This window comes from Diabrotica undecimpunctata, chromosome 3 (assembly GCF_040954645.1).
Source record: "Diabrotica undecimpunctata isolate CICGRU chromosome 3, icDiaUnde3, whole genome shotgun sequence".
NCBI lineage: Eukaryota > Metazoa > Arthropoda > Insecta > Coleoptera > Chrysomelidae > Diabrotica > Diabrotica undecimpunctata.
In genome coordinates, this window is record NC_092805.1 from 99,361,094 (window position 1) to 99,369,920 (window position 8,827).

General features: G+C 28.6%; 1 protein-coding gene across 6 annotated transcripts in view; it reads right to left on the reverse strand.

Moving 5' to 3' along the window:
* dnc (phosphodiesterase dunce) overlaps nt 1–8,827 on the reverse strand; it is a 760,818-nt gene that overhangs the window by 421,964 nt on the left and 330,027 nt on the right. Inside the window, exon 1 of one of the 6 annotated variants that reach the window (XM_072526400.1) lies at nt 3,347–3,748. The exons of 4 other annotated variants lie outside the window; for them this stretch is intronic. The gene's annotated coding sequence lies outside the window, so the exon portion shown is untranslated. Of the gene's footprint in view, nt 1–3,346; nt 3,749–8,827 lie in introns of those variants that run through there. One more of the 6 variants, XM_072526401.1, reaches the window with a different exon arrangement.

Below are 8,827 nucleotides of genomic sequence, written 5' to 3' on the forward strand. Positions count from 1 at the left end.
TACATGAAATCAAATCTTAACTGTCTTTTTTCTTTTCCCTCCAATTAATAATTTCTTAATCATCATTGTTGTGTGGTTGGAATATTGTTAATAAATGTTTAGCCAATAATTCTGATTTTTCTTCATCGCTTCTTGCTCATTGGTTCTGTGTGGCTGTGATTTTTCATTCTGGTGGCGATACCTTTTTATGTTTGAGGATGATGTGATTGGTTTCCATATTGAATGGTCGTATCTATTAAATCGTGTTAAGTTTTTTTTGACAGATTTCGACTTTGTTGCCATTTGGATTTTAATCTTCTTTTTTTGGCAATAAGCTTTTTAATTTCTAGTGCAATATTTATTCTATCCCCGATTTTATTTTAATCTGCACTGTTTGGTGATGCTTGTTTTGCAGCGTTTTGAGAGACAGTTTTGAAGAGACCTCGACAATACAATGACCACCAGAGATTTACAAACTGAAGATTGCTGAAAACGCTAGACATTAGAGTACGACATAAATAACATGCAATAAAAGAAAAAATATAGAAAGGACATAGAAAAGATGAAGCAATATCATTACAACGGCTACATTTTTTTTTGTGTCGTGCTTGTTTTCAAGCGTAGGCTATCGTCGTATTAACAAGCTGATTAAATGTGTCTCGGTCGGCAGCTATATGAAACAATTATTCCTCGACAGTTCAACAGCTGCATACGCGAGTGAAACCTATAGTTAGGGAAACAAGTCCTACAATGGCTGATACAATTGGAGTAAGAAACGAGATTACTTAAAGTCGTGGTTAAAGGCCAACAAGGAATAAAGGCCAGACGGAAATATGTGCCAACTGCAAAGAAAGATATCAATAATTTGATTGATTTATTTTTTAAGTTCCAAGTAAATACCATTGGTGTATCTATAAGAAGATACGTAAGTAAATACAATTGGTGTACCTATAAGTGTTTACCATAAAGAGTATTATAGAAAAAAACATTTCTGAGAAAGTTTGAATTTAATCTACATGAATTGTAGTGTTATTCAAAAACTATTTAACAATAGATCGTAATTCAAATTGTTTACCAACAGAAGACATAATTAGTGTGTATTCGCGAAACAGCTGTATTATCACAGTCTATGTAATGTTACTAATTGTAAAGGGACAAGTAAAAAAAAGAAAATTTTTATTTTAATAATAAAAAAGTTTCGAAAAATTTTATTTCTGTAAATGAATGCTAAAAATCAGATGTCAAGTAGCGGAAATAGGGCGACTAGTAGAAATGATGGAAGATATATCAACAAATATGTCAAAAATGGCTGCTGATTTATGGGCCAAGGAAAGTGCTGGTCAAAAAGATTTAAAGTAAGAGAATATAATTAGTTACTAAAAGAATCTAGAGGCGATGAAAAACATGAAAGAAAATTTTGAAAAGGGGAAAGAAAAGAGTAGAATGCAAAAATATTCGTTATGAAGAAGAGATTTCTATATATATATATATATATATATATATATATATATATATATATATATATATATATATATAATATACATAATATCGAAGACTTAGACAGTAAATAGTAATGCATCTGATCGTTTTGATGATACTCGCCTCTAAGCTGATGCAAACGATGCCAAATGATTTTAGGATAAAAGAAAGAATGCCTTAGAGAGATTTTATGGCAATATCAGATGAATTATGGATTTACGGATATTAAAAAAATTTAACATATGAATGATAATGATGATGATGAAGGTAAAAAAATCTTAAGTATTTTACTTGGAAAAATCACAGAACACTAAAGTACATGCTTCAGATAAAGTAATATTTATTAACGTGTTATTTAGGAAAATTTTAAAATTTAAAATAAAAGTGTATAAAAAACCACATACACCTTTTTAAAAGGCTGATTTTCGTATTTACATAAAATCAAAATGGTAAATCTATCTATACCTAATTACAAAGACTAAATAATAAAACTAAAAAGGGTAGAATTTAAAATGAAGGAAGCCGTTACTCCATAAATAAAAGAAGGAAACAGACTGCAGTTAAAAAAAATTAATCAGAAAACTGTTTTTTGGAACCTAAAAAGTAAATTTAGGGGCAAGATTAAAACCTTAAAAATTAGTACATTTAAATATTTATTTAATTTAAAAATCTTCTCCTAATTTTCGTTTCCAGTATAATCGATAGGATATCTGCTCGAAATATGTAAGGAAGTTAAATACCTACGAGAGAAACTGGTTTACGTAAAAGGAGACTACAGACATGTGTAATAAAACAATAAAGTATAAAGTGGTAGGGATTGGGAACAGGTTTTGGGACAGATAGTGTAAGAAATATATTTGTGTGACGTGTCTGACAAAATAAATCAGAATTCAGCGATGTCGCTGACAAAAACAATACCGTAGAATAAATAAAACGTATCACAAACTAAAAAAATAATAACGAGAAGAATCACGTCAATTCTGAAACAAGATACAAGAATACAAGGTTGGCTCCTTTAACATTTCAAAGTCAGTTAAAGTTTAGGTTTTGAAAAAAATAACGTTTTAAAAAGTTATTTTTAGTGACAATTAGCTTTAAATGATAATTCGTTAATTTTTTTTTAATTCTAAAGAAGTTGATGAAGTTTTGTTGAATACTGACTTATTTATAGATACAAACAACGACTCTCCTGGAATCAGTTTTCAGAAAAACCAATTAAAAAGAAAACTGACACAGCGAAGTGAGTAAAAATGATAAATGATTTTCTAACCTGACTCGTTAATGAAAATAAAGAATATCGTTAGTGCAATTAAAGCTAAAGCACTACATTTAGCAGAGTTAAAATACTACTGGGAGTTATTATAAAATATTACAAATAAAAAATAAAAGATAAATAAACAAAAAAAATGTTTAAAGGATATAAATAAGAATAAACAGTTGCCGCAGAATGATATAAAAAAGAAGAGCAAAAATTGTCAACTGTGGAATGTCAGAAAAGTTAAACACATAAAACAACTGTAGAATAAAAAACTACACAAATATGACAATGCAAAAGTAAAAATCAACAATAAACGAAATGTATTACAAACTGGGAATATAAAAAAAATTATGAATGAATCTATACCAGAAAATCCCCACAATAAACGAAATGTATTACAAACTGGGAATAAAAAAAATTATGAATAAATCTATGCCAGAAAATCCCAGGTGAAGATACTATGAGAACAATTCCTATCGAGCTGACAACCCTGACGTTTGATCCTGACCTACCCCAGCTGCGAACTACTACTTTTTGAAATAAGCCAAACTAAACGCAGATGGCTAATATTATCGGTACGCTTGTGTTCTGTTTATTAATTAAAAAAGTAAAGGCTATACTGTACGTTACCAATTAATTTCTTTAATATACAACAACTCAGGTTCTTCAGTTCAATATAAAAAACGTTTCATTGATAAATTGGTCGAAATTTGGTCAAAATTTAAATTCTTTAACTCTTCTTTGGCACCCTGTACGTAAAGACATTAAAAAATATTATTACAAAATTTATCAAAGCACTCGATTAAAAAGATTATTCAGATTGTCATATTATTTGTTTTTAAAAACCGTTCACCACTGTAAACAGAGATTTTTTTTCGATATCACGCACTTGACTATAAGCATTGGTGAATTCGCCGGGGTATGCCTATCAGTTTACCGCACTGTACCGGTTTTTCCTAAGTGATCTTTTCTTTTAACATTAAAAATTCAAAAGAAATCTTGGAAATGAATAAGAGTATAGAATGGAGAAAAGCAATGCGTGCCATATCGGGCAGCCATGACTACGGTATCGAGTTGCGCACGCACTGAATTTCACCCTCTGTTCCGTTGCGCGCCGGGCTCCAACCTAAAGATGGGGGGCTATTTTTGGAACGGTTAAAGCAGCGCGAGGCTAAAAAAATGACGGGGATGTTTTGTAGCGAAATGAGGGGCGAGGAGGGTTCTAAAATAAATTGGATGATATAAATCAGACGACGTTGGGGGGCATATCAGTCAAATTATCTATTTACGCACATCAATCGATGGGTAAGGCATAGAAATTATATAAAATAAAGAGAAACTTCGCGAACACATACTTTTCCAAAATATTTTATACGAGGAGCGTCTGTTGGGTGTTATAGATGCAGTGTAACAATAACTATTCACTGAATTTCAATTTTAAGAAGTAGTTATTTTATTTACCTTAAATTAATACAATAAAAGTTATTGTATGGTCAGTTTATTTACAATAAATTATTATTATATCCTCCTGAATTTAAAATTCAACTCGCTTTCGGCCTAATCTGTCTTAAATTAGAAAAAATGCAATTAATATTTTTATTGAGAAAAAGCGACAATTTAAGTTTAAAATCAGTTTTCTCTTGACGTTTCGATTTCCACTTCGGAAATCGTTCTTAAAATACAAAACATAAATAAATTAAAACTTATTTAAGATTAAATTAGATGTCGACATAACATATACTGTAAATTAATTTCGCCAGTCGAATCACAAGGTAAAAAATGATCCTACCAGTCGATCACCGCAAATACTCGCCCATAAGTTTAATTTGTGCGATTGTGGTGTATCTATATGCACCTCGTGAAAAATTGTGTAGTTTAAAAACTAACGTAAACATAACGTTAATTGTGACGTATTAAAGTTTGGTTTGTAAAACAAATGCATTCATCGAAAACATATATATTAATTAGAAACTGTGGATCGGTACAGCTCGCTCACTAATTATCTCATAAAACTATACTACGGTCATAATCATCCTCCTTAAGTTCCTGCACTGAGTGTATTTTATGTAGATGGAATTTGTTGTTTCTCAAAATAACTTGGGCGCTAGGTCGGTTAATTCTAGATACAGTTACTAAGTCGTATTTAACATGGAATCTAGGTGATCATGGAACTCTGTAACTTCACTAGCTTAATCAACTACAGGCCTTTAAGTTTCTCTTCTTTTGTTACCTACATTTCCTACAGCTTCCCCAAATTTTTTTACTAATAGACCAGGGAACTAAGAATTTTACGGTTACATTCGTTGATACAGGTATCTAACAACTGCTTTTGATAAATTTGGTAATAGCAATAGGTAATAAACAAAATATGCAAACGATTAAATGTCATTTTTTACTTATAAATAATATATAAACAGTGTAAGATCGCTATTTGATTTTAAATACTTCTTTAAAATGAGGGTTTGTAAAGTTATTTTTGTTAATTTGTTGCTCAATTATTGCAAAAATAGCTTCAAAAGTTGATTTTTTTAAAATGATTAACAACTTTTCTAAAAATGCACAAAATAAATTATTCCTACTTAAAAATAAGGACCACGTTACAAATATTCAACTTTAAAAATTTCAGAAAGTTTCACTTAATCTTGCAATCTCTGCAAAATGCAAATTATTAAAATAAGTTTGCAAAAATACTGTAATTTTAAGCTTATAAATAATTAAAATAACCCAGTAGGAATAAAATATATAAAGTTGTTTTTTTTTGTATTCGTTAGGTTCTAATTTGTACACGAATTCTAACTCGTTAAACTTGGTTAGCACGAAGGCTAAGACTTAAAACCTGAGTTAGCCTTTTTTCAAAAATTCACCGGGGCTTTGTTTATAAACACTAAGCAATTTAAAAACAAATATTTAAAACATTAAAAGTCCATGATGCGCCAAAGATAAAGGCTTTAAAAGCTGAATTCATAAGTTCAAATTTATAAAAGTCTCAATATTTCCGCTTCAAATCAATGTTTTTTTTAAATTGGGGGTACCACGTGGCATAGATTATAAAAATGCATTTAGTTATTTTTTGTGAATTATTTATTTAACCGAGTAATCTGTTTAAACAATTTAAAATAAATATTTATCTTGCCAAATTTTACTTTTCTCTTATTACTAGTAATAGAAAAGGTTATGAAACAATAAGTAAGTTAAAAATTTATGTATTATAGTTATAAATAATACCTTTTACCAATAAATTTTACAAACATTAATTTTTTATTTGAAAATGAAATCGATACTTGTTCATTTTTCTTGAATTATGCTTATAATTTTTACAATTACTGTTTCTCAAAAACATTATAAATATATTTTACACAAATTACTTTTTGTAAACTTTGTATATAGATATAAAGTATGGAATTAATCTGTATATATAATTAACATATTACAATTTACATACTTAATTTTACTATTTTTATTTATAATTATACAAATAACAATTAATTTGTTTAAAACATATTTGTACTGTTTTTCAGTCAAGAAAAGTAATTGTAAAATAATAAGCATAATTCAAAAAAATTAACTCGTATATATTTGATTTTCAAATAAAAATCTAATTATTTTGTAAAAATGTTTTTTTTTTTGAAAGATATTATTTATAAATATGATACATAAATATTTAATTTACCTATCTTTTCATAACCTTTTATATCTACTACTAATAATAAGAAAAAAGTAAAATTTTGCAAAATAAATATTTGTTTTAATTTGTTTAAATAAATTTCTCGGTTAAATCAACAATTCAATAATTAACTAATAGAATATTTATAATCGATGCAACAAGGTACACCAAATAAAAAAAAAACATTTTAAAAACCGAATTTATGAATTTTTCCGTGTTTTATTGTTATATTAATATTTTAATTTCTAAATGAATTAATTTTATAAAGTAAGCCTTTTTATTTTATTTGGTGCTTTCAGAATTCATTTAGACCTCTAATAGCTGTAGCCTATAATAACGTTGTAGATAAAAGCTTTCTGGGACAAACAATTTTAAGTTTGCAATAACTGTTAAGGAAAACATCCTTTTTTTATAGCTAAATACATGTAATGTGACCCTATTATCGAGCAAAATTAAAGTTTTCGTGCATTTAAAAAAAATATTATTAATTTTCGAAAAATTGACATTTGAAGCTATTTTTTCAATAAGCAACAAATTAACAAAAATAACTTTATAAACTCTCATTTTTAGGGATTTTCTATGATTTTTCATTAAAATTGTGTCATTGTTCCACATTAAAACAAGATATCATTTGCCCCTATTACCATTAAAAAATGATGAAGTCATTATTACTTTGACTAGGTGTCAGAGTAAAATACTGGGAAATACAAGAGCGAAGTGTCCCCCTTCAATCAAAAATCGACGTGTCACTGACTTTTTCAAAAAAGTTGTCGCAGTTTCTGATAATCTGCTTTTATTTTGTTGTTATCCGGCCACCCTGTATATAAATTACTATTTTGTATATTTAAATATTTGTACTTTAATACACAAACAACCTATTTTACACTGTGTTCCACTACATATCTTTTATTAGTACAAGACAAACGACTGCTAATTATGTTTAAACCTTTTAAACAATCTTGCGTGACTTTCAATTTAAAAACGTGATACATCATTTGTGATACTACTATAATAAAAAAATAAATTTAAAAGTTATTTTTGGCTTCTAAAAAATACTCTGCAGTAAAGAATCAATTACTGAAGCTGAAGACAGAAAACATCTCCGCATAATTTAAAACCTTTATTGCAACCAAGAAGCATTCGTACGATATTCCGATAATATTGTTAAAAATATCCACATCCAAAGAGGTGTCTGAGAAAGCTGTGTGATGTCTCCATTATTGTTTACCTTATAATCGTAATGCATAATCAAAGAAGTGCTAGACGACGTCGTAACTGGTGAACGAAAAATAAATTAATAATATCAGATAGGTTGACGAGACCGTACTAATCACAGAAATAATAGGAGGCTTACAAAATATATTAGATGAAGTAAATAATGCAAGTTAAGCAATGGGACTGATGATAAATGTTTAAAAAACTAAAATAGCAATATCAATGAGAACTGTCACATTTTTCTCAATAACGCCGAACTAGAACAAGTTTATAAGTTTACATATTTAGGAGTAGCTTTAAATGACGAGTTTCACTAGAAATTTCCGCGGGAGTTGTATGTGGTTTCTGTGGTTTTCCGGGTTTGACTCCGCGTTGAATAATTTTGGTTTTGAGTAAAACCATTATTTTGACGACGTTTCGGCAAGGTCGCAGTTGCCATTGTCAAGTCAGGTGGTGACGATTCTTGCTGATGCTTAAAGTAGACTACTTCAAAGTAGTAACATTAGAGTAATTACTATTTAAATGGGAATAAGCCACAATTAAAGGTTAAAGTACCTTTATTGACGTTTCAATTTCCACTTCGGAAATCGTTCTAATAGTAACATTAGAGTTTGGACAGACATGTTTTATAATAATTATTAAGAGAGACGTAGAATAGAGGAGCTTTTGATATAGTGATTGTACACCTCTCTAATAGAATTCACCAGAAGGAAGGGATCTTATTTTTTTTTATTATCTCACAGCCCAATAGCCTCACTGTACAATATTCCTAAATTATTTAGTAAAATGAGAACTTTCATTTTACTTCTTTTACATATTTTCGTTTTGCTGTAACAATAGTATAAATTTTGTAATGTGATTCATTAATTAATGTGGTCATTTCTTTCTATTTTGAAGTTTAGATAATCTTGTGCATATTATACATTTTTAGGAGTCTTGGTATACGATTATGGCAATCTTCAAGTATATATTGTAGTATAATTACTTTATCCAGAACTAAATTTATATTGTATGTAGATAACAATATTTTCTTTGCGTGAAAACATAAGTTTTTTAAATATTTTTTGACGATATATTGCTGCCTAATAATTTAACATTTGTTAGAAATGACTAGGTCAAACAAAAAATGCCTCCAGATGATGTGCTCTGGAGTTGCTGCGGGCACAACAGTTTGAGAGTACACGAATAGAAATTTCATCTTTTACTGCAAAATCTATTACCTTTAATGTTTT